Raw genomic sequence first — 25,343 nt, 5'->3', positions numbered from 1 at the left:
AATCATCAGGTTTTGCATGCGTACCAAAAAAGTAACTGCATATGTAGTACAGGAGTCAAGAAAAGGAAAAAAAGACAAAATAAGGAAGAAGGAAGAAATCAAAAGAAGAAGAGTCTTCTGAAATTCCTACATATATTGACCATTCCTTGTTGCTGTTGCCTTTTTTTTTTTTTTCCTTTTCTTTCTTTTATTTTTAATACTAGGTCACCACTCCATCTAGAATATCCATGCCTGTTGTATAGCTCAGATTCAGGTGTCTCAAGTATCAGCCTTTTTTCCTAGCTATTTGAACAGACGTCAAGGCCTCTACTTCCTGGCAATATCTATTTTTAACCTATCATTCTTTGCAGGTGATCAAACTTGGGAAAATTATAGTGTCACGGAGCTAACTTTAGGCATCGCCCTGAAAACAATGGATTGTCTCATACCGTTGTGTCTCCTTGTGTCCTGGAAGGGTTGAGAACCAAAACCAAAGTATAAAAGATGAACACAGAATCCAGCTTAAGCCGGGCAGGCTGTCATTTCAGCAGGCTGCTTTGCAAGAATATGAGCGATTCCTGCTAGCATTTCACAACCTCAATGCACCCTAGAGGCAGATCTTCGCAAGCTGGCAGTAAACTGACTCAAGTGGTAAGAGACAGTGCATAACACTTTAAATCATAGCCTAATCCCTCAAGCAACCCTCAGCTAAAGGCTGGGAGTTGCAGCGGTATCAAAGCGGTATTTTTAACACCACTAACTAACACTACTAATGACTAAGAGAAAACAAAGAATGAAGGCTCACAGTTGTCATGTTATTTCATACTGAAATCTGCATAGCAACATCTCAGTTTTAAAGGGTGATCTTGGCAAAGGAACCTTGCAACCTGGTGTTTATGGTAAAATCTTCTTTCAATGAATGACAGTTGCTCATCCAACCTACCTAAAATGAGCATTATTGAGTCCAGTGAAAAAATTTTACCTATTTTTCAGCAATGTTTGTTTTTTAACAAGTAGGATTTCTCTAGGGGCATGCAGATCAGAAAGCATTCCTCTGCAAAACAACCTTTCTAACCAGTAGCAGCACAGTTCCTCTTCTTTGCATGCAGCAAACACAGAGTAAACTAACTAACTAACTAACTAAATAAATAATTTGACTGCTTTCAGTGTGTTGCCATTCATATTTTGAGAAACATACAGCACTAAATTGTCTGTTTCTTCCAAATATGCATCCAGAGAAATCCAGAAATTATCACCCAAAGTTGGCAGCTTCTATCCTCTTTCACTAATAACAGTTCTCCTGACAAGGGTTTCTGAGTCAAACTTACTTACACCAAAACACAAACGGAACTCACTGTTCTAAGTTCTTATTTTAGAAATTGACCCCTTTTCCACTGAAATTCATACAATGTTGTGCTATTTTTCTTAAACATGAGCAGATGTAGATGATAAAACTGTTTTGACACACACTTTGAGTTTGCAGATTTTATGATCATAGAATCAATCGTAGAACAGCTTGTATTGGAAGGGACCTTAAAAATCACCCAGTTCCAACCCCCCTGCCATGGGCAGGGACACCTCCCACCAGATCAGGTTGCCCTGGGCTTCACCCAACCTGGTCTTAACACCTCCAAGGTTGAGGCATCCTCAACTTCTCTGGGCAAATGCATTGTATGAACATGACTGACTTAATCAGTCTATATCTTCCTCGCAAGGGGGAGCGGAGGGGCAGGCACTGACCTGTTCTCCTTAATCACCAGTGATAGGACCCGTGGGCATGGTGTCAAGCTGATGCAGGGGAGGTTTAGGCTGGACATCAGGAAGAGGTTCTTCACTGAGAGGGTGGTCGCACACTGGAACAGGCTCCCCAGTGAAGCAGTCACTGCACCAAGCCCGTCTGAATTTAAGAAGTGTTTGGACTGTGCACTTAGTCACATGGTCTAAAATTTTGGGTAGACCTGTGCGGTGCCAGGACTTGGACTCAATGATCCTTACGGGTCCCTTCCAACTCGGGATATTCTATAATTCTATGATTCTATGATTCTATGATCAGAGAGAGACATTCGGGCCAGCTCAGGGCTTAGTTCAGCAATGAGGTTTTATTTTTGTATCTCTGCATCTGTGTCTTCAGGAAGAATCTGAGTTTTTGTTTTCCCGTTTTTAAACCATTTTTCCTGGTTTAAAACCATTTAGAAATAAGTGTTGTGCATAGAATAGACCATATAAAAGGGAAGAGAATTAAGCTGCTTTCCAGCTAAACCCTTATCCAAAAATCTTCCTGTTTTAAGCTGAAAAAGTGTATTTTTTTACCATAATTTCATGGCTTTTTTGAGTTACTTCTATTACTGTTACTTATTTCACCAGCTTTACTGGCATAAGTGGTGCTTTTATTGTTCTGTGATGTGGCATCCTGTATAAATCAGTACACCTACCAAAAGCTTAAAGGGCAGAAAAGATTGCTGGGGCAAGGGAAATACTAAAGTTTTTCACTATTTGCTCAGGTCATTGTACCGCGCATGTCCTTCTAGTTTCCTTTTTGTTTACAAAAGTAATTTAATTTAGAGCTAAAATTCTTTTGAGTGTTAAGACTAATAAGTCATTCATGTGTTTTTACAGTACTAGTGAGAAAGCATGGTAACTGGAAGAGGGTAGAGAGGCTCTATTCCACAACATATTTCAAAATGTGTTACAATAAGCCCACAAGCTTTTCTAGGAAAAAAAAAAAAAAAAAAGGAATATCCATCCATTTCTTGACACTGATTGTACTACGTGTTTATACTTGTCATCATGCATGGGGGCAAAATACTTCTAGTCCTGCACTTTAATAACCACAGTGCCACAAAGAATTGAAGGACCATATGAAGATTAAGAAGTGAAGGTTACTAGTTCAGACTATACAGCATGCAGAGTTTAATTTGATTCACAGCAGGCTCAGCAGAAACATGGTGTTTGGTGTACATACTGCAGGGAAGTAAACTCTTCTTCCATAAGGAGATTTTAAACTGTCAAAAATGTGAAACAACAATCAAAATGCTAAGTTATTCAGTATCTTCAAAAAGGGGAATGTAAATAAAACACTTTTCAAAACCCACAATTGCTAGAATACTTATTAGCTTGTGGGGCATAACTAATGGTTTGTCATTAACTCCAAAGAACCATGACAAATATGCAACTTTTTGGCTTCTCTCATAATTTGACAGTCACACTGCAGCGTAGCTGGACCAAGCAGATTCAGTGCCATCACTAACAAGTGCTGAATTTTACTCTGTGTGAGACTGTGTAGAAATGCAGAGATGGGTAAGTGCTTTCCAAGTCTTACTGCCTGAGATGGAGAGATGCATGTGGCCCCAGGTACATTACGTCTCCATGCAGTGTTTCATTTCTTCTGAAGTCAAAGCCCAGCTAGGCAAAGTAACATCATTGTGGAAAATAAAGTATCAGCCAATGAATGTTTCTGTAACCAGAAATTGTGGTAGAAGGATTGTGATCCTGCTTGCCTTGAAATGTGCGCTTATGTTTGCCTATTGAATGATGCAACAGTAGTAATACTGGTACCGTGTACAGCTTTTAGTAGAAATGAAACATTTTAATATATAGTTCCCACGTAACCTATTTGAGTTAAGTAAAGTGTGATCAATAATTATCCTTGCTTGCTTTATACATGGCAGGCTGAACTATACATGCAGTGGGTAGTAGCTATAGTTCGTGCAAATAAATTATCTACATCCCATAGTGTGCAAGAACAATCTTAGTTTTCTACAAGACAAAGTGGCATGCAGCAACTATTGACAACAAAATACATGTTTTTTATGAATTTGCCAGTTAAGTAAGTGGCAAGTAGCTTTTGCATAGCAAGTGTTAAGCATGTGTTATAAAAAGGGGGGAACTGGTACTGAGCAGAGTAGGGCAGTGGGTAACGAGCTTAGGTGAACAAAGGGTTTGCATCTTGCTTTTGGATGTAGTGTTTCTACCCAAGTCCTATTTCCTCTACCTCTTTCACACAAACCTGACTGGAATTTTAACACTAGCCTACATCTCCTGGAGAGCTAAATTTGGTAGAGGTTTTCTCAGCTTATTTAATGTGCAGATAGGCTCAGGCTCCCATAAAATGCAGTTATTGCAGCTTTCTTCCCAAATGCAGCTGCAGAATCTCTCCCTCTCCCTGATCCTTTGATTGAAAGCTAGAAACCTAAAACATTCACTTTGAAATCAAGAAAGGAACATTACTACCTCAATCGGATGGGAGATAAATATACATTTGTACATTTAGATTAGATATTAGAAGGAAGTTCTTCACTCAGAGGGTGGTGAGGCACTGGCACAGGTTGCCCAGAGAAGCTGTGGATGCCCCATCCCTGGAAGGCCAGGCTGGATGGGGCTTTGAGCAACCTGGTCTGGTGGGAGGTTTCCCTGCCTATGGCAGGGATTGGAATTAAATGATCTTTAGGTTCCCTTCTAACCCAAACCATTCTGTGATTCTATGTTTTTAGGTCACAAGAGAGTCTCCTTCTGCCTGCTGCCAGTGGGACACACCTCACCACCACAGCTGATGCCATGTCCAGAAGGTCTTTATGGGAAGTGCCTTACGTTACTAGGCACTGTATGGGGAAGCAATGCATCTAAATCAGCAGAGCACAGATTAGTGGATCCAGTGGAATACAGATTGCACTTCTGTGCACAATATTTCAGATGTTTATTTTCCTTTCCATAGAAAACTGGTCAGTACTTTTCCATCTTCTCTTTTTGAAACGTGATATAGAAGATGGTTTAGTAAGGCAATGATGTAGGACATTGTAACACCTACCTTTGAAAAGTCTGTATCTTTGGCACTAGCCCAGGGTAAATACGTGACCCTTATTCTTTGTCAACATTGTTCAAACACTGAATTAATGTCTGCTAATGGAGTTAGATTGCCTCCTTCCAAAAAAAGTATACAGCCAAGGTCCACAGGATATACAGCATAGGGTGCAAACCAATCAACCAACATTGTTTAACTTTAATTCCCACACTGTCATTTCTTTTTAGGTCTCCATTTCACCTCTGGAATTATAAACAAAAGTGCTGGTTCTGATTAATAGTTTTGGCCACAAGAAACTAAACTGAAATCACCGTTTTGTTTAATAGAGTCATTAAAATCCATCTCTGTCATGTTTGCAGTAAACTAAATAACTGATTGTGTGGCCACCATCTTACATACCCAGAAGTTATCTCAGCATATCCTGCCCGGACTGCCTGAAGTCTCTCATCAAACAGTTGGGCTGAAAGCTCACTAGATCAGGTTGTGTACCTGTACAGTACCTTGAGGCAGTGGGCTAGACTCTGGCACTTTGCCAGCTCAGCTTCATACAAACAAACACACGCCTGTGCACACACACATATTGTTGCCACAGGGTGCCTCTGGCTTGGCTAGAAGCATCCATCTACCACAAACACACCTTGTGGTCAGACCACCAACAAATCTCCTTTACCCTTATGGCCAGAAAGTTCAGGAGTCCATGGCCAAGGATAGGTGGCATCTCTGATGGCACTTGCAAATATAATACTGTTGTGGTGCATCCTAAGGGATAGTGGGGGTCTAAATTTTCTCCATGGCCTTCTCTGAAAGTCACCTTGACAGGATTTACAACCCTTTGGAAACAGAGTGAAATTAGTTTTATGTAGACCCTCAGCCTTGGGCTTAAAACATTGTTGAAATGTGGTATTTGTATATCATATTTAGCACAAAAGGGATGAGACCTTTTCCAGACATGTCAGCATTATGTATGACTGACAACAGATCACTGTTACCTGGTATCAGTGGTTTTCTGGTAACAGTTAAATAACTGTGGACTATGAAAGAATTGATGTCAGAATGTTGAATCGGGAAATACTGTGTCTTTCTGGACTGAGGAAGCCTAAGCATGTTATGATTCCCATTATCAGGTTTATTAGCTGTCTTGTGTTTATGTGACAAGGATTTGGTAGCAGGGTGCTGTGGAGTGTTGTCTGTGAGCAGGGCCCAGCAGCTGCCCCATGTCAGACCAGAGCCAGCTCCAGCCAGCTCCAAAAGGGACCCACTGCTGGCCGGAGCCAAGCCAGGGAGCAGCGCTGGTTGGGCCTCTGGGAGAGCACATTGAAGAAAGAGAAAAACCTGCTGTGCTACAGCAGCTGGGACAGAGGAGTGAGAAGCAGCCCTGCAGACCCCAGGTGAGTGCGGCAGGAGGGCAGGAGGTGCTCCAGGCAGGCAGCAGCAGTTCCCCTGCGGCCTGTGCAGAGGCCCCTGGTGGAGCAGGCTGTCCCCCTGCAGCCCATGGGTCCCACACGGAGCAGATCTCCACGCTGCAGCCCGTGGAGGAGCCCCCGGTGGAGCAGGTGGATGTGGCCTGGAGGAGGCTGCGGCCCATGGAGAGCCCCCGCAAGAGCAGGCCCCGGGCCGGAGCTGCAGCCCGTGGAGAGGAGCCCACGCAGGAGCAGGGGGTCTGGGGGGAGCTGCCGCCCGTGGGGGACCCGTGCTGGAGCAGTTTGCTCCTGGGGGATGGACCCCGTGGTACGGAGCCGTGTGGGAGCAGTTCTTGAAGAGCTCAGTTAGGGAAGGACGGCATCCCGTGGGAGGGACCCCACATGGAGCAGGGGCACAGAGTGACCGTGACCAGAGAGATGAAGTGTCAGGGACTGACCGCAGCCCCCATTACCCCTTCCCCTGCGCTAATCAGGGGAAGGAGGTGGAAAAGGGTGGGTGGGTGGAAGGTGTCTTTTGTTTTTGTTTTTGTTTGTTTCTCACTTCTCTAGCTTGTTATTAACAGTTAATAGACTTCTCTAGTCTCTCTAAGCTGAGTCTGTTTTGCCTATTACAATAGTTGAGTGATTTCCCTGGCCTTATCTCAACCCTTGAGCCTTTTCATTGTATTTTCTTCCCCTTTCCCTTTGAGGGAGGGGAGTGAGAGAGCGGTGTGGTAGAATTCAGCTGCCCCGCAAGGTAAAAAAACACCATAGTAGCCCAAAGGAAGAAAGTGCATGTTGGTTGTCTTGTTCAGGACAGAAGCAGCATCTACATTTCAGCAAGATCCTTTTGTAGAAAAGGTTGTATTGAATTATTTGCATTTAAATCAGGTATAAGGTAAACTGATTTTATATGCATAAATAGCCACAACTAGAATACCTGTCATGCACTTCTTTCATATACAGATGTAATCTCTACAGCTCAAGCAGTTTGGACCAAGTGCAGTCAGTACCTCACACAGGTAAGCAACCTCTAAAAAAGCCTTGAGAAAGTTACTGGATATCAAGCAGTAATAACTAAAGACACATATTAAAAATAGAGAGATATATTAAAAATATCATGGGGCCAAAAGGGAACTGACAGAGTCAGAGGCAACCTTTCTTAAAAAGTTCTGCTCCTTACCACTTCTCAGCTTCTGGCATTTTCAGTAGCAGACTGCAATTAGTGAAAGGATGAATTCCCAAATGCACAACATGCCCTACTCCCTCCTTCCCCCTAACTGCTCCATGCACACAAACAAACCACTGGTACCCACTAATGAAGCAGCAGCTTTGTAAAGTTGGTTACAACTCCTCATTTTGATTGCTGCTTCTAGGAAGCAATTAAATACAAGAAGCAAAATTAACCATATCCTTTTAACTTCCCTCTGAACATGTTTCTTGGGAAGGCTACAGAAAAAGGTGTGTATGACTGTGTAAGAGAGAGAAAGGTCTGATTTGTAATAATTAAATAATCTGAATTACATTATATTATTACAAACCTGTTTACTATGTGCATACAAATTACTTCAGTTGCTAACTTGTCAGGAAATGAAGAGAGGAAGGAACAATTGCAGAAATATCCAGCTATCAGCAAACATTCCGGATCATTGACTTTGGGGTAACACATGTTGATTCTGCTAAACTACCCAAACCGGTTTAACCCAGCCTTAGAAACCACATCAGAACACAATTTCAGCACAGCATTTATGGCTGGTGTCAAAGGGTCAACTGAGCAGGCAGCTAGGACAGATAAAATGCAAGACAGAGTTTATAGGTACAGATCAATATTGACTAAAAATCAAAAGAACAATTAGTAAATTAACTCAGCAAGCCTATTTTCTGTTATCCTTTGTTGTCAAATTAAAATTAAGTCATATTTCAAACAAAGTTTTTTGTAGCTCCCTTATGTGTGGCTACAATACCTAAAAGGAAGAAGCACACATACCTGGAGGAGTCAGATCTGCTGGGGCACGTGTGGCTGATCCACAGTGTTGTGTGACCCAGAGCAATCCAGAAGATTAGAAGAGATTGCAGAGGAAGGTCAAGGTGCAGACTGCCTTATGCCACAATTAAGGGCACCCATTTTCAGTTCACACTCAGAAGGATGCCTTTGCAAGCAAGAAATCTCAGAAACCTTGTAGATTGCAGGAGTTGCATTAGACAGTTTCTTACATGCCACTGTATTGAAGCCAGGTCTTTAGAGAATTTCAGTGGGTGTCTTCTAGCAAAAGCATTGACTGTCAGACATTTTGCTTAATAAGAATCATACAACATACATATCAAAATACAGATTTTCATCTGTACAGGCATATTTTTTGCTTTTACTTACAAACAGATTAACAGAAATTCTTGCTTATATTTTCTCCCCCTGCTGTGCTATATTCTTCCCCAAATGACAGTGCAAATAATATGCCGCCAGTAATGGCATTTAATTTAATGGAAATGACTTATAAAAACAAATATCAAAGCTTAAAAGCAAAAGTTCTTAATATTCTTCTTAGCTTGCCTTGTTTAAGGATCCTGAGGTGTTGTGGTTTTTTGTTTGTTTGTTTGTTTTGTGTTTTTTCCCCTATAATTTATTCTTCATTCAAATTCATAACATTTTTTCATTATGACATCACAGTTGATGGCTGTAGAAAAGCCCTTTAATGATTCTGGAATAACGAGAAGGGGACCAGGCAAACTTTTAACATCAACGATATTGAAGAAGGAGATATAAAAGGAGAAATTAACAATGGCAGCAATAGGAGATGCTGAAAGAAATGCAATTTATTGAATACTTAGGCTAGAGATTTAGATACAACAGATGTAGATAATGTTTTCAGTTGTTTAAGTCTGTTCTTAAAATTTACTTGTATTAAAAACACAGTGAAGGAGAGAACTATACTGGATGTCTCTGATTTCTAATTTTGGTTTTATTCTGCAAAGTTTTATGCATACAATTACCTTAACAGTGGCAACTGGAGTCAGGAAATTTTGACCTATGTCATATAATTAGCAAGCATTTATAACCCTTCTGTTTAGAATAAGATAAATGTGCATCACAACATAATCCTTCATTCCCCTGCAATTTAAATGGGAAAAATGAAACCTGGTGTAGAGCTTTCAGATGAATATTCTTTGAGACAAATTCTGGCTTCCAGCTCCCTGGCTAAGAATACAAAGTCTGTCTGTACTGTAACAAATTATCTTGTTTATTTTGCTGCCAGAAAGTCCTCCACATTTTGAGGGATAATAAACAAACCAATCAATTATTGAGAGTAGTTTTGACTTGTCAATCTGTTTCTCCAAATAGTTTTCATAATATTTATTTTTTGGAGCTGCATCTCATTTTAATTTTGGCCAGGTTAGTGATTGGCTTTACCTCTATAGCCCTCTACTTTCTTGTGAATTAGGACAATTTTCTGGCTGCTTGTGCAAAAGGACTGAAAATATTTTATATTCACATTTCATTTAATTTCCAGGTATCTCCATCCAGTATAAGTACTCTAAAACAACTGTCTTAACATTTAGTGAATACCAGCTATTCTATATCTTCTCCCCAGCTTGCTTGGCAATATAATCCTTCCATTTATTTTCTTTAACTAGACTGCTAACTGATAAGTAAAGCCTCACTTATAGCTGGCATTCAATCCCACGTTTCTCACGCACAATTTATAGTTACCTTTATCTTCAAAACAGTTGGATAACAATGACACTAAGACATTTGATTTTGCTAGTTGCTGATTTTTACCCAAAAGCTTTTCTGACAAACCTAGTAGCACAGTCTCATTTTTCTCTGCCATACTGTAATGGATAATGTTCTAATGCATTTCTTCCCACAGCTTTTCCCTGCTGTATTGCATTTTGCCTTTGTTGTATAGGCACAGCTGAGCCCAAGTTACTATTGGCTTAGCTTCAACTTGCTTTGAGATTATTCTCACGTGGCCTGGTTTAATTATTTTCTGATTTTCATTTTACATCTTTGAACCAGTAGCTCAGCTTATCTAATTTTCCCTAGCTTTTCTACCTGAAAATCAGATAAAATAGCTCAAGATTTTCAAAACTGTATGTGGAATTATACAGTTATACAATTAAAAATCCAGCTCTTCAACCAACCAAAAAATACCCCAAACAGTAATTGTTCTTTCTCTTGTTCTTTGCAGTTCTGAAATGTACTTTCTTTTGTCTTCTTTTGGTGGGTATTTTTGTTTGGTTTGGTTTCATTTTAATATGGAATTTGGAGCTTTCACATTCTAAATGGATTTTTTCCCCATATCTCATCTGGTACAATTTCGCATTATTTACTTACTCTATAATTATGACCCTATCATAGAATCATAGAACCACAGAACCATAGAATGGCTTGGGTTTGAAGGGACCTTAAAGATCATCTAGTTCCAACCTCCCTGCCATAGGCAGGGACACCACCCATGAGATCAGGTTGCTCAGAGCCTCATCTAACCTGGCCTTGGAACACCTCCAGGGATGGGATCTAATCTAAATCTCCTCTCTTTTAGTTTAAAATCATTCCTCCTTGTCCTGTCATTATCTGGTTGAGCAAAGAGTTGCTCTCCATCTTTATTAAAAGTCCCCTTTAAGTACTGAAAAGTACTGAAAAGTACTGAAAAGTAATGAGATCACCCTGGAGCTTTCTCTTCTTTAGGCTGAACAGCCTCAGCTCTCTCAGCCTTTTTTTGTAGGAGAGGTGCTCCAGCCCCTTGATCAGCACCCTAGGTAGCTTTCCTCTTAAAGTGTTCTCTTGAATCTCCTTATGTTTCGCTTTTTCTTGTTCTTCTTGAAGGGTGTCAGATTGTTTAATCTTAAGAAATAGAATACAAGGTGATAAAATGGTCTAGTAAATTGTACCAGGCTAGGAATCAAGTGCTCTATTTCATTATCATAGTGGATAATGTTGTTCCTTTTATTTTCCTTTTTCCTTTTTGGTTAAGAAATTTTAGGAAAGATCATGTACAAGTACAACATGGTTCAGATCCCCCTGCAAATCTCTAAAACCTCTAAAAACACTAGGACAAATTATTCAAAATAATTTAGCAAAAAGATGAAAACGTTCTAGCCATTTGTGCCCATAAATTAGCCAATACAAACAATATCCTTTTCTGTTTCATCAGAAGCAAAAAAAAAAAAAAAAAAACAACAAATCCAGGCAAAGCAAGGAAGCCATCCTACCTCCCGAGGGTATATTAAAAGGGACATGAGAGCAAAGCTGTCCCTTAAAAACAGTAAAATAAGCAACTACATAAATATATCCATTTTTAGAAACAAATTGTTAAAATTTTTGTGGGTCCCTAATCATCAAATCACTAATCCAAGTTTTAGAACACCACCTTTTGGCAGCAGCGTGTAGAATTTTACCTAACCACATTTTATTGGTATACTACTACCCAACAGCAATGAAAAAAAAATTAATAATTCTCCCCCAGAATCATCAGTGACCATATTTTGCCAGCAGCCATATGAAACAGTCAGGTGCTCCCCAGGATGCAGTATCTTCATGCCTGCTTTAACTCCTTGTCATGACATCGCTTTGTCTCAGTGAACAGCAGGAGCATTTTGAAGGAGGCCACTTGTCTACCGGATCAGTCAAAGTCCTGACACAAGCTATGCATTTACCTGAACTGAATCCAAAGGAGAATCCATCAAACAAAACAAATAGATATACATAAAAACGGCACCTCATGTAAGGCTACACACAAAGCCGTAACTTGAGATAGCAGCAGGTAGGAAAATAGAGGAAACAGCAGGGAGCTGGGAGGAACCTTCTGGAGATACCATGAAAAATCACCTGTCTACGAAAATTACAGCAAAACAGCATGCTGCTGAATTTCACTATGCAGATGGAATTTACTTTTTCTGCACCTGCTGTTAGTAAGCATTAAACCATAAACATCAGCAAACATTGATTAAGCATATTGCTGAAATGAAACATTACTCAAAGACAGGAAGGAAGCATGTCAGAAACTCTCGATCATCAAATACAAATGACTTATCCTGCAGAAATTTAAGGCAGAATAGAGTCATAGAATCACAGAATAATACAATATCCCAAGTTGGAAGGGACCCACAAGGATCATCAAGTCCAACTCCTGGGTCACCAAAAGACCACCCAAAACTCAGACCATGTGTCTGAGAGTGTTGTCCAAACGCTTCTTGAACTTTGGCAGCTCGGTGTTGTGACCACTGCCCTGGGGAGCCTGTCCCAGTGCCCAAGCACCCCCTGGGTGCAGAACCTTTCCCTAACCCCCAGCCTGACCCTCCCCTGTCCCAGCTCCATGCCGTTCCCTCGGGTCCTGTCGCTGTCCCCAGAGAGCAGAGCTCAGCGCCTGCCCCTCCGCTCCCCTCGTGAGGGAGCTGCAGGCCGCCATGAGGCCTCCCCTCGGCCTGCTCTGCTCTGGGCTGAGCAAACCAAGGGACCTCAGATGCTCCTCATACGTCTTGCCCTCTAGACGTTGTACTATCTTCGTAGCCCTCCTTTCAATACTCTCTGGCAGTTTTATGTCTCTCTTATACTGTGGTGCCCAAAACTGCACAAAGTACTTAAGGTGAGGCCGCACAAGCACAGAGTAGAGCGGGACAATCCCTTCCCTCAACTGGCTAGCAATGCCGTGCTTGATGCACCCCAGGATATGGTTGGCCCTCCTGGCCATGAAGGCACACTGCTGGATCATGTTCAGCTTGCTGTTCACCAAAACCCCCAGATCCATTTCTGCAGGGCTGCTCTCCAGCCCCTCATCCCCCAGTCTGTACATATATCCAGGGTTGCCCCTTCTCAGGTGCAGAATACAGTACTTGCTCCTGTTAAACTTCATATTGTTGGTGAGTGCCCAGCTCTCTAATTTGTCTAGATCTCTGCAAGGCCTCACCACCCTTGACAGAGTCAACAGCTCCACCCAATTTGGCATCGTCTGCGAACTGTCTCGAAAAACCTTCAAGTCCTACATCCAAATCATTTATGAAAATGAGGACTGGTCCTAAAGTGGAGCCCCAGGAAACCTCACTAGTGACAGGTCGCAATCCTGATGTAACCCCATTTACAAGAACCCTTTGGGCCTGACCCATCAGCCAATTGTTCACCCATCTTATGCTTTTATCTAACTGTATTCTGGTCATTTTGTCCAGAAGGATACTGTGAGAGACAGTATCAAAAGCTTCATTGAAATCCAGAAAGATTACATTGACTGGCTTCCCTTGTCTACTAGATGGGTGATCTTGTCATAAAAGGAAATGAAGTTTGTTAAACATGACCTTCCCCTTGTGAACTCATTTTGGCTGCTACCAATGTCTGTGTTGTCCTTTAGGTGTTTTTCAATAACTCCCAGAATAATCTCCATAATTTTAGCAGGCACTGAAGTTGGACTGACAGGCCTGTAATTGCCAGGATGTTTCTTGAAAATTGGGGCCACATTTGCCAGCTTCCAGTCAGCTAGGACCTCTCCAGATTCCCAAGACCATTGAAAAATAATTGAGAGAGGTCCCACAATGGCATCAGCCGGCACTCCAAATACACTGGGATGAATCCCAACAGGCCCCATGGACTTATATGCATCCAGGTGGAGCAGCAAACCCCACATGAGTTTGGGGTTGACTGGGAGTTTATCGTTCCCTCACTCACTGTCCAACTCAGGGCAGCTGGGGTCCCAGAGACCATCACTGGTGTTGAAGGCAGGCGAAAAATTAGCTAAATGTCTCTGCTTTGTCTATGTCTCTGTGTGTTAGGTGACAGTCTTCATTAAGTAACAGACCAGTGGTTGCTGTGGTCCTCCTTTTCCTGTTAATGTACTTTAAAAAGCCTTTTTTTTATTGTTCCCCACACTGCTGGCCAGCTCCAACTCTAACTGAGCCTTGGCCACATTAATTCTCTCCCTATAAAGGCAAGCAGCATCCCCGTAGTCCTCCCATATTGCCTGAACTTGCTTTCAGCAAAAATACACTTTCTTTTTCCACCTAAGCTCTTGAAGATCCCTTTATTTGTCATTGCTACTTACAAACGGATGGAATACAAATTCAATTGTGCTGAAAATTTTGTAGGTTTTCTTTTCTTTTTTTTTTTTTTTAATAAATGCAACGCAACTTTTTAGTTCAACAACTCTCCGAGTCCAGTAGTCTTCAACCCCAGCAAAACTATGGAAGTCAGATTACTGGTCAGCTGCAAGAAGGGGTCGTTCTTGTGCTGCAGCTCGCTGGAGGAAGTACTCCAGTACACACTCCCCTGCTAGTAGGGGCTGGAAGTGTGGAAGGGGACATAGGAGCAGGAGCCCTTGTTGACCCTGGAATCTATAGGCTGAAATGTGACTCTACTTCTTACCAAAATTTTGGTTTGGAAGTGTTTTGGCAGAATACAAGCATCAGGAGCCCGTCTGTCCCTTGCTCTCTTGTCTCATAGTGGAGCATAAACAGCCAGAATCTGGTCAGCAGTATTTAAAGCAGTGTGGTAGAGATAAAGCCATAAAAGTTACAGATAAGCATGGAAAACCCAAGCAGATGTGCAGTTTCTTTTTCCTGGTGGAACGGACTTACTCAGAATTAGACCTCTAGTATTTAGTGACCTTTTTCTCCCTGGCATCACAAAAGGTTTGTGAATAATTGCAAGCTGTGTGGGTTGATTTTGGCATGATTTAATCCATGCTCCAGCTGTTATGTTCAACAGCATGAGGCACTATAGGTAAAGGTTACCTATAACATATTGGAAGTCTTGTTTCTGCATGTTAACAACATATCACAGAAGGGTTTCATAATGCAGACATGCTTAGTTACAGATAGGATTTGATAAATAATAAAAATGTTAACATATTGCTCTAATAAATAAAATGTGTGTCATATGGGGCTTAATTGCTGAATGCCTGCGTGTCTCCAGATAATCCTGAAGTTAATGGAGTTTAGAGGGATTAGACCTGTTCTGTTTTCTGAGGATGAAGATTCTGATTGCAGTGAAGAACTTTTTAAAAAATATGTCCCACAGTGATGCCTACATGAGTTGTACGTCAGGCCAGACAGCTATTAGAACACAGACTCTTTTCCTTGCTAGGACAGGTGCTCTGCATACCATGCTACCTGATAACTCTGCACAATCATTGTGAGGCTTAACCAGCCTGGAGAGATGAACTAGCCATCCACAGCTCCATGCCTGACTTAAGAGCGAACACTGACTTCTCTTCAGGCTGAGTTTCAAAGGATTTTCATAAGTAACTCTAAAATAGTTTTCTTCCATCTCAGCTCATCCCTAAGAGAACAGTTATAAAGCTGGAAATTTTTTAAACTCCTCAGAGCAGATTCCTCCTAGCCCACATATAAATGCTGGAGCATGTTTAACCTTAAAGAAGGTCAGCTGGAAAGTTCTGGGAAGGACAACTGCCAGTGCAGAGAGTTCACAGTAAAACAGCAAGGAAAAAAAAAAAAAAAGGAAAGAAAAAAGTTATATTCTGACTTGTAAACCTTATTATGTACTGATGAAGTGTATAACTTTTAAATCACATTTGTAATTCCCAACAAAGCTGACTAACGTACTATGGCTCTTAGGAAAGTAAAAGATAGCATCTTAGCTGAGTGTTTCAATTTGCAGTATTTTAATGTCTTTTCACACTACATACTGAACACAAAGTTTTCCTATTGCCAATGTTTCAGTTCTTTATTCTCATATGCACACACATTTTAGATACTAAGCGCTTTGCTACCCAGCTTTGTTTGCAGTAAGCAGGAAGAGAAGTAATATTTAGCAAAGTAATTATTCTTTTAGCCAGGCAATTTTTCTCTTGAAAATAGGATCTCAAGTATCTACTGCAATTCAGCTACTAGAGCACCTGGCCTTACTAGACTTATTCAGTCTAAATACCATTTGATAAGCCTTTAAATGAAAATTAATTATATACATTGATGGACTGAAATTGATTTTATTTTAATTCACTGAATTCATATCTAAGAATATATTCTGCTTTTCTGTTTGCATTGTGAATACTTCGATAGGCAATATTTTGAGGTGCCACTGACTGGATAATATTAATGAGAACACATTACCTTTCTGTTCAAATGACAGGCATTCATTTCAGTGCTCGTAATAATATTGGGTGGTCTGATATTTAGGAACTTGACCATCAAGTTTTTTGAAAGCAAATTGAATTGAATTTCTACTGTTTTCTTATTCTTTTTTCTTATTCTTTTTTCTTTTCTTTTCTTTTCTTTTCTTTTCTTTTCTTTTCTTTTCTTTTCTTTTCTTTTCTTTTCTTTTCTTTTCTTTTCTTTTCTTTTCTTTTCTTTTCTTTTCTTTTCTTTTCTTTTCTTTTCTTTTCTTTTCTTTTCTTTTCTTTTCTTTTCTTTTCTTTTTTCTTTTCTTTTCTTTTCTTTTCTTTTCTTTTCTTTTCTTTTCTTTTCTTTTCTTTTCTTTTCTTTTCTTTTCTTTTTTCTTTTCTTTTCTTTTCTTTTCTTTTCTTTTCTTTTCTTTTCTTTTCTTTTCTTTTCTTTTCTTTTCTTTTCTTTTCTTTTCTTTTCTTTTCTTTTCTTTTCTTTTCTTTTCTTTTCTTTTCTTTTCTTTTCTTTTCTTTTCTTTTCTTTTCTTTTCTTTTCTTTTCTTTTCTTTTCTTTTCTTTTCTTTTCTTCTTTTTTCCCTTGGCCCTGTTTTTCTGTCAGTGTGAAGTGGTATGTACTTATTTAGTTCCAAAGCAGGGATAAAATAAATATTGATGTGCCAGTAGCCTGAAGCAAGGGGATACTCTCCATCCAATGGTAACTCTTTAAAAAGTGTATTTTGAAGTAAAAAGCTGAGGCACTTTTAAGAACTATTGATCTTCTTCTTAAATAGCCAGAGGGAAGTTTGGATGTATGTATATTACAGGACTAGCTATTCCAAGCAAAAAGACTCAGTACTCAGAAAGCATTACCCATCTGGAGGTGGCCCTGCTAGCTTTGACAGTAGCTGGAAATTCATCATGACCAAGACAGATGATTAATTCTCATAGCAAGAGGCTAAATAATGGCAGGGCTGATTTACTAAGAGCTGTTGCACACCTGGTTTGAAATGATAAACATCATGACATAGGCTGCAATTTCCTTCTTCTGCAGAGATCTGAGGGTGCTCCTGATGTTCAGCAAGAAGGGATGTGATCAGAGGGGCCTCACCTCCAGCTGCACCACAGGGACAGGTAGATGGTGCTCTCAATACAGACATGACAATACGTAACTCAAATATATATCAAATATATACACATACATACACACACTACATACTCAATACACAGTCTACAACCTCTGACAGGAATCTAGCCTTTTTACTCATCCATGGAGTCCACAGAGCAAACTGTCAAGTTCTTGCAATTTGAGAAGAAGCACAACAGGCTTTTAGAGCATTGTCCTCTCCCAGGCAGTCCTGTACTTCATGAATTTGAAATACAACACCCCGATCTCCTTGCCCTCATGCTGCCTGGTCTGTGACCACAGAATGGGAGGAAAAGTGCTGTGCTGCACTGAGAGAGAAAAGAAAGTGCGGAGTTTCTAGAAAGCCATAGAGACCCGCAGTTTCCTAGAGCTGGGAGAAGACAATAGAAGAAATAGGGTCCTCGAAAAAACACTTTTGAGCCTAAGTTCAGCATCTGTATTGTTAACAGGTTCTTTAGTCTATACACAAAGATCACAGTTAAGAATAGTCGAGGCCAATAAATTCCATGCACTTCAGTGTTTCATCACACTTTCTGTTATAAATGTGAGAAGTGTTAACCAAAATACACAGTGGAAGCAGACTCAAAAAGAAGATAGAGGGAATGGGAATAAAGGGAATAGAGAAATCAAAGCTGCTTACAGACACTTGCACTTTTAAAATCCAGCTCTGGAAGGGGGGTTGGGAAGGGAAGGGAAAAAAGGCTTAGGCCTTAGAGATATAAATCTGAGTGAGAACAAGAAGGAAGGTTTAACGAGGAGAGAGGAGAGAGAGCAAGCAAATCTCAACAGCCCTAAAGGGAGCCATTGCTAACAAAGGAACAGAGGAGACACGTGCATTGAAGCTGATTTAGGGCAGGTCAGCCCTAACAGCCAGGGGCTAAGATGCCCATTTCCTAAGCTAAGTCACTGGTGCAGCTAGGAAGGATCCTGGTCATTAAATCTGTTCTATATTTTCTTTAAATGCTTTTCTTTCCTAACTGTGTTCGCAAACTGATACAGCAGCAGTCAAGATAGAATAATACAGGTGTCAGTGCATCAGACTGTAATCCCAAGGAAGATTACGGGCTATCTGGCACTGTGACTGGTTATATTGGTTATATCACATGGTCGCTGTCACTAAGTCGCTATGCATGACCAGAGGTGTGCTTGTGCCCACTTCAGAAATCTACCAATTTCTAATTTGGTATATGGCCCCCAGATCTGGATGCAATAGCTAGAAGTGGTGTCTATAGCCAGCTAGGGCAGGAATGAAATCTTGCTCCTGACCTGCTTCATCTCTCTGAGCTTCCTGGTCCCTGTTGTAGAACTGGGACATGGAAACTGAAAAACGTGGGACCCGAGATCTCCCCTGACCTTTAAGAGCTGCAAAACTCTTTGCAGCTTCTTGAGGAGGGGACCGTGTAGAGGGAGGTGCTGGTTTGTGCTCCCTGGTCGCTGATGACAAGACACAAGGGAATGACACAAAGCTGTGCCAGGGGAGGTTCAGACTGGACATGATGAAAAATTTCTTTACTGTTGTGGAAAGCCTGGAACAGGCCTCCTTTTCCTCACCATTGCACTCCTTTGAGGTCCCATCTGCCTCAAAACTGGAGTCCTTGAGTATAGAGGGACCAGAGAGAATCACCATGTTGCAAGCAGTGGCACACACAGCAGAGCTGCCAGCTACAGCTCCTCTTGCAGCAGGCCATGGGGGCCTTTAATGCTTCCCGTGCAAGCATGGACTGGTGCCATGCCAAACCCCAGAATTTCTGTGGAGCCACCAAGAGGCAAGACAGGGGCGAGCAGCAGCTGTACACTTGCTAGTACTGGACCAAGAGCAAAATAATTGGGTATAAACCTCCCTAGCCATTCACTCAAAGCCCTACAGTTCCTCCATTTTATGCTGCTTGCTCAGCATTTGCAAATGGATGCATCCACACTGTTACAATAGGTTTTTTTATTTTTATTTTTGTGCTGTTGAATCACTAATGTGGAAGCCTCTCGGTGCTCCTGCAGCCAAGCATTTCTATACCCCCAGACCTATGTCTTGTGTTGTAAAAATACACACACACATACACACACACATTTATGTAAAAAATCTCCCATACGGGCTGACTATGACCTTTTCTTTGCACTGCTTTGCCTCTGGCACAAGCAGGCATGAGCACAGAAGGAGCTAATAATGCATACGTGCACATACAGTCCACCTCAAGAATGCCAAAAGATATCCCAAATGGGACTTTATTGTACAAAGTTTGTTTTAAACACCACTTCCCCTGAGGCACGTACCAGCTCTGACAGACCCTCCGCAGCATCTTTGCATGCACTGTTCCATGTAACATTAATGAAAGCTTATGAGGCTCGTTATGCAAACACAGCATAGCCCAGCAGGCTGTGGCACTCTGCCAGTGGAACCCTCCCCCCCAAATCGTGACAAGCAACTTAAAGCAATGTAAAACGTTATGCTAAGTATATACCCAAAACAAAGCATCACACTTCAAAGAAACTGCTTTTCCCTCTTCCCCACCACCCCCATCCATCTCCCAAGAACTAGAAAGAGCTGGCTGAGGAGCAGGCTGTGTGGTATTTGGATGCAGTTGTAAAGTAGCTTGCATAGGAGATACACTTGCATAGGAGAGCACTGGGTCCTCTTTCACCCAGCATCTCCTTCAGTGCTGTCTTTAAGTTTTTGATAAAAAACACGCTGAAGGTACGTGCTTCCCATTTATGAGCATAAAATATTTTTATGATTTTGTAACAGATGGAGATAAAATATGGATGCATATCTGTTAGTTCTCCGAAAAAAATAGACTGGCATGAAGATGGTAAATATTCCCACCTGGAAAGACAGAGAAATCAGAGAAGCTCTCTATTCCCTGTAGTGCAGGTCACTCTGAAGTTTGTCATCTGACAGCTCTTCCCCTAAACACACAGGGACCAAACATGGTCCTGTGCTTTGTATAACCTTCTAAACTTTTGCAAAATGGGGTTAAAACAATGTCAAATCAGAATGATAGCATTTTACATACACTTTACCCAGGTGTAATTGATTGCATAAAAGGCTTGTTAATTTATATAATTCTCAGTATTTTTAATCAGGTGAAATTACATAGGGATGAATATGAATCAGCACCATAGCTGGTAAGTTTTTGTTACTTCACTAGGAGCCAGACACTTCTGCCTCTGCATAGTATCTATTATGATTTTAGTATTTGTTTTCAGATAAATAAGAATTTCGACTTTCAGAAGGTTTATAGGAGAGCTCTAGTTATCAGCTTAGTTTACTCTTCCCTCTTAGTAGTTCCTGGCCAATAAAAATTTGAAACAGCTGATCCAAGTTTCAGTGATCTCAGTTTAGGAACAAAAAGAAGCCTCTCATTTTGCATGTAGGTTTACTGTGATCCCTGCAGAATCTGGGATTAAAATATTGGCTGGACTGCAAACAAAGCTGATGTTAAAAATCAACTAACCAAACAAATACCATTTTATCTGAATTGAATTGAAGTTGAATACACAAGTGGAAAAAAATCTAGTCTGCAGGATGAGCTACAGACACAACCAGCTTTTTAAACTTACGTGGTGTGTGCACACATAGAACTGCAGGTACTAAAGTATCTATACTTTTGCACCAACACATGGACACACAATCTCATTGTAAACCAAGTTCTGGTGAATTCAGAGATTTCCATTCAAACAGGAAAGCTGGCTGATAACTTTCTGTAAGTTAGGAAAAACTAGTTTTATACAGAAATACTAGATGTTTAATTCTAAGTTGCAAAGCAATAGTAATGCGACTAATTAAATCCTAAAGACTGAAAGAATCATCTTTCTATTTGCAGAGATGGCAGAAATGGGCTTTGCTTTCTCTAAACTGCAATCCCCATTATTTGTCTGGTACCCTCAGAACCTGGCCTGAGATGACTCCTCACACCTTGGAGCTTGGTTTGCAGATTGCATCTTTTCTCTTTCCCTTAAAAATTCAGCTTGGTTAGCTTTCTGATTCAAGTTCATACTCACAGACTCTTGTAAAAACTTGGTTAACTTTTTGTGGTGATAAATTTTACCAAGTCTTTCTTCTGGTTGACTGTTTGCATCAAATAGTGATACCAGTAACTCCCTCCCCATACCAGCCTTCATACTGTTTGCCAATAAATCCTTTCTTTTCATTTCATTTCCTTTCACCCCAGCCTCATCCTTCTGCTGTTTTGCATCCTCTCATCTGATAATAAAACTAATTCTCTCAGGCTTAAAATATTCTACAAAGACCCCCCCAAATTTGTCTTATCGTTCTGTATCCCTGCATCTCTACTTATTCTTTTTCAGTCTGCAAGCTCAACGGGACACAGATTGTGTTTGTACAGAAAGCATCATTCTTTGAGCTATTGCTACAAACACAACCAACAATAATATGGTTTTGCTGGATCTAAATCAATGCTGGGCATTGTACCATTGAGATCCTGGCTAATAAAACACTCAAACATGCACAAAGCTTTTAGGTAGAGTATCACTAGGAATAATTTAATTACTGTAGACCTGCCTATCCATGGCTAATTACCAGGATAGGTTTTAAAGTGTGCAAATGTAAAGTGAGTATACAAAAACCCATCTGGAGTTTACTGTTTACTGCTTTGGATTAATGAAACATTAAAAGTCAAATAAATCCCCAAGTACAGTAAATCACACATGCTATGCCTAATGTGACAGATGAAATAATTGTATTTCCTTTTTAGTATTTTTGTAAGATGTATCCCGTGGAATCCAATTTCAGGATATCTAGAAACATATTTTTAAGAATTCACACTTTTCTTCTCTAAAGACTTTTTCTCCTTTCTTCTTTCCAAGCTTATGTTAATAAGTAGTAAGGTAGGACTTAATCCGTTCATGCAGTACAGTTTTACATGGGCTACAACAACCATAGCAACTAACCAACAGCAACAATACCATAAATTCAAGGTGTATAACCAGTATTGGGTACATATTTTAACTCAATGTTAATGGGTATGTAAAACAAAAATCATTTTTAGAATATGATGGAAAGGGAAAAGTAATACACCTCTGGTAGATTTTAGTGTGAATATAGTCAAATAACTATTGGAAATCTCAACTACTCTTAACAAAATACTAAATGAAGCCAAGGCTAGGGACATCTACTGGGTTCAAACCAGAAGTATAGAGCATGGTTTGAGTGAGCTGAGGGGAAATGTAACCCTGCAACAGGGGATAATGCATACTTTTCTTAATTCTCCACTACAGACTTCAGTCAAATCTGGCATTAAACTTTATTCAAAAAGTGAATTTAACTGATAAAGATATTTTTTATTAGATCTTTTCATCATGATTTCAAAAGGCACTTGATGTATCTGTCATATATATGAACTAAATTACATGTTCTGCACAGTACATTTACCACTAAAATAAGCATTTTAGGCCCAGTCAATCATCCTCAAAACAGAATGGTACATTTTCAGGAACTGTTGATGAAACTACTGAAAAACAAGCAAATGTGCTTTAGCACAGAAGTTATTTAACAGAAGATGAAGGAATTTCCAGAATGGTGGCTGTTTGTTCAAAATTATTTTGTCTCCTAAGGCATATGCACTCTAATTATCCAATCACACACCATGTTCCCCACTGGCAATCTTAGTTCTGGCATTTCTAGCTTTTACTCTGTAAGCCCTGATAGCAATCTTTTCATGTATTTGTAATGTAAATATGTAATACACATGAATAGATTTCACAACACAAAATAATTCAGGTTAAATACATAACCCCAACAATAGGAAGCTTTCAGTTTCAGAATGACAACAGTTGAGTTTGCAGTCCCATGGGTGGTGAGCTTGAAAGGGTATATAACGCTGGCTTGTTCCTTTTCACCACCATGCTGAGACAAATAATTCCATTCGTGGTATTATCGAGGTTATGTCATGTACACATCTGTGTGTAAATAACTGAATAAACACAGGAAAGCTCTTTCTTGATCCTCTATTCTTTCTATTAAAAGTCATTTAGCAACGCTAATTAGGTTTATTCTCATTTAGTCTGGTCATCTAAAATGAGTTCTTAAGCCTTTTTGTAATATTTGGTACCAGAAAAGATAGCCAAAGACATTTTTGGACACATAAAAAGGAGTCCCACAGCTCTAAAACATCAACATATATTCAGCTTCCAAGGACAGACAGAATATTTAGGTTATTTTCTACTGAAAAATGCCCTCAAAAATGCAAACTTTCGTATAATTGATTAAAATGAAACCTAACGAATGCAAACATATTAATAACTTCTGCACTAATGCATACATCAAAAGCTTGTTTGTAAAAATACTTCATTTGATTAACCAGAGTAGTCCTGTCAGACACCCTAGTATCATTCCCAGATAAATAACATTATTCACGTCACCTAATTTTCACCTTACTAGATTTTCAGGATCAGCCCTAACATGTCACATCTCATCCTCCCTTACTGTAGTTCCGGTGAAAGTCATGGAGATACATTTCATTTTTCCAACATTTTCACAAGTCCAGATCCTGGGGTCCTTATCTCCAGATCCTGGGGTTCAAAAATACCTTAAGGGATTTTCAATCAGAAGTATTATTGTATTAGGTTTGACTTCTTCACCCATTTTCAATGCCACCACACAGGAAAATAAACACGTTCTATGCTAAAATTAATCAAATCCAGCTATCTTTTGACAGTAGTGCTCTAGCTTCTTTCACTGCTTCATCAATCACAGATAAATCATGATGGCTGGTGAGGCTCCAGAGGATTGACATGGCAGTGTGTCGATATCTGTAACTGAAGTATTGTTGTTTCCTGGTAAATTATCAGCAGCACAGATTGTTGACTGAGCAGCAATTCCCTGGAAGTTTGGAGCCATTAAGGTACATTACTTTCAAGGCCCATCAGCTCTGGAAGATTAAAAACAGGTTAGAGGTAGCAAAGGTATAACATTTGTTCTGGGCTATCCATGTCCATGTCCACAGCATTTTCGTCAATAGGTGTGGAGCTTGCAGCTGTCTCTCAGCATGCAGCTGGGGAACCATCACTGAATGGACAAGTTACTAATGCGGTTCCTTCCCTGTGGAACCTCTGGCCCTATGACAGGCCATTTTTTAATCAATGAGTTGGAAAAAAAAACAAAGTCATTACATATAACATTTCCAATGGTCACAAAGACTGATGGAGGGCCACATGAGAGAACAGGTCCTTAACCCCATGTAATTTTAATGCCTGGAAGCTAGGCACAGAAAGTACATTTAATAAAGCTAAATGTAAAGTCACGCAGTGTACAAGTAGTGATTGATGATTGATCTCTGTGCCCATTATCACCCCAAAGTGATTACATTCTATCATTTTCAGGTTTCAAACAACAGCCATTACCAAGCCATTCCTATAGTTCTGGAAGGTGTGACTGACAGAAGACAGGTTTTCTAAGTCTTACAGAGCCAGTGCGTGGAAGGCTTTATGCAGAACTGGAATGCAAGGCTACTCAACTAGAAGGAGCTCAAGCAGTGATTTACCTGGGGGCACTCATTAAGAGGTCATGGTAAGGTCATGCTGAGAGACATCAGTGACTGGCCAATCAGTTAGGATGTGAAATGATCAGTTATTCAAAGCAAGGGTGATGGTGTATAGTTTCCCTACAGCTTTAGTTACTTTGACCTGTTGTTGTTGGAGGTGAACAAAACAAGAGACTCTTATCTTGGGGTCAGGTCACATTGTTTGCCAGGCACAAAGAAGGAGAGAACAATTTTAGGGCTGGCCTTAGAATAAGCAGAGACTGTATTGCTGTCTCATTTCTGATACCTGTAATTTAATTATCTATCAGGGATTTTATAAACAAATTCTTGCATTTCCTCATGCCTTTAGCATGGCTGAAGGTTGGTGTCTGCTCAATACACAGACATTAAGTTCCTCAGACCATGATGATACATATTTTGCAGTGCCCAACACCATAAAACATAGCAGTGTCATTTCCATTTAGCTTTATGAGTTCATTCCAG

The 25,343-nt window shown here is 40.2% G+C and overlaps 1 long non-coding RNA gene across 3 annotated transcripts; it reads left to right on the top strand.

Annotated features, from left to right (window-relative positions):
• Positions 1 to 25,343, top strand: LOC106035582 (uncharacterized). 3 transcript variants are annotated; one of them, XR_010827736.1, is made up of 5 exons: positions 1 to 630; positions 4,470 to 6,165; positions 7,144 to 7,199; positions 17,272 to 17,351; positions 24,700 to 25,343. It is a non-coding gene; the product is annotated as an uncharacterized lncRNA (long non-coding RNA). The 3 variants fall into 3 exon arrangements; XR_010827737.1 differs by lacking the exon at positions 24,700 to 25,343 and adding an exon at positions 24,074 to 24,670; XR_010827738.1 differs by lacking the exon at positions 24,700 to 25,343 and adding an exon at positions 21,183 to 21,314.

This window comes from Anser cygnoides, chromosome Z (genome assembly GCF_040182565.1).
Source record: "Anser cygnoides isolate HZ-2024a breed goose chromosome Z, Taihu_goose_T2T_genome, whole genome shotgun sequence".
NCBI classification, from domain to species: domain Eukaryota; kingdom Metazoa; phylum Chordata; class Aves; order Anseriformes; family Anatidae; genus Anser; species Anser cygnoides.
The sequence above is the reverse complement of the archived record's forward strand: the minus strand, read 5'-3'. Positions and strand labels throughout refer to the sequence as shown.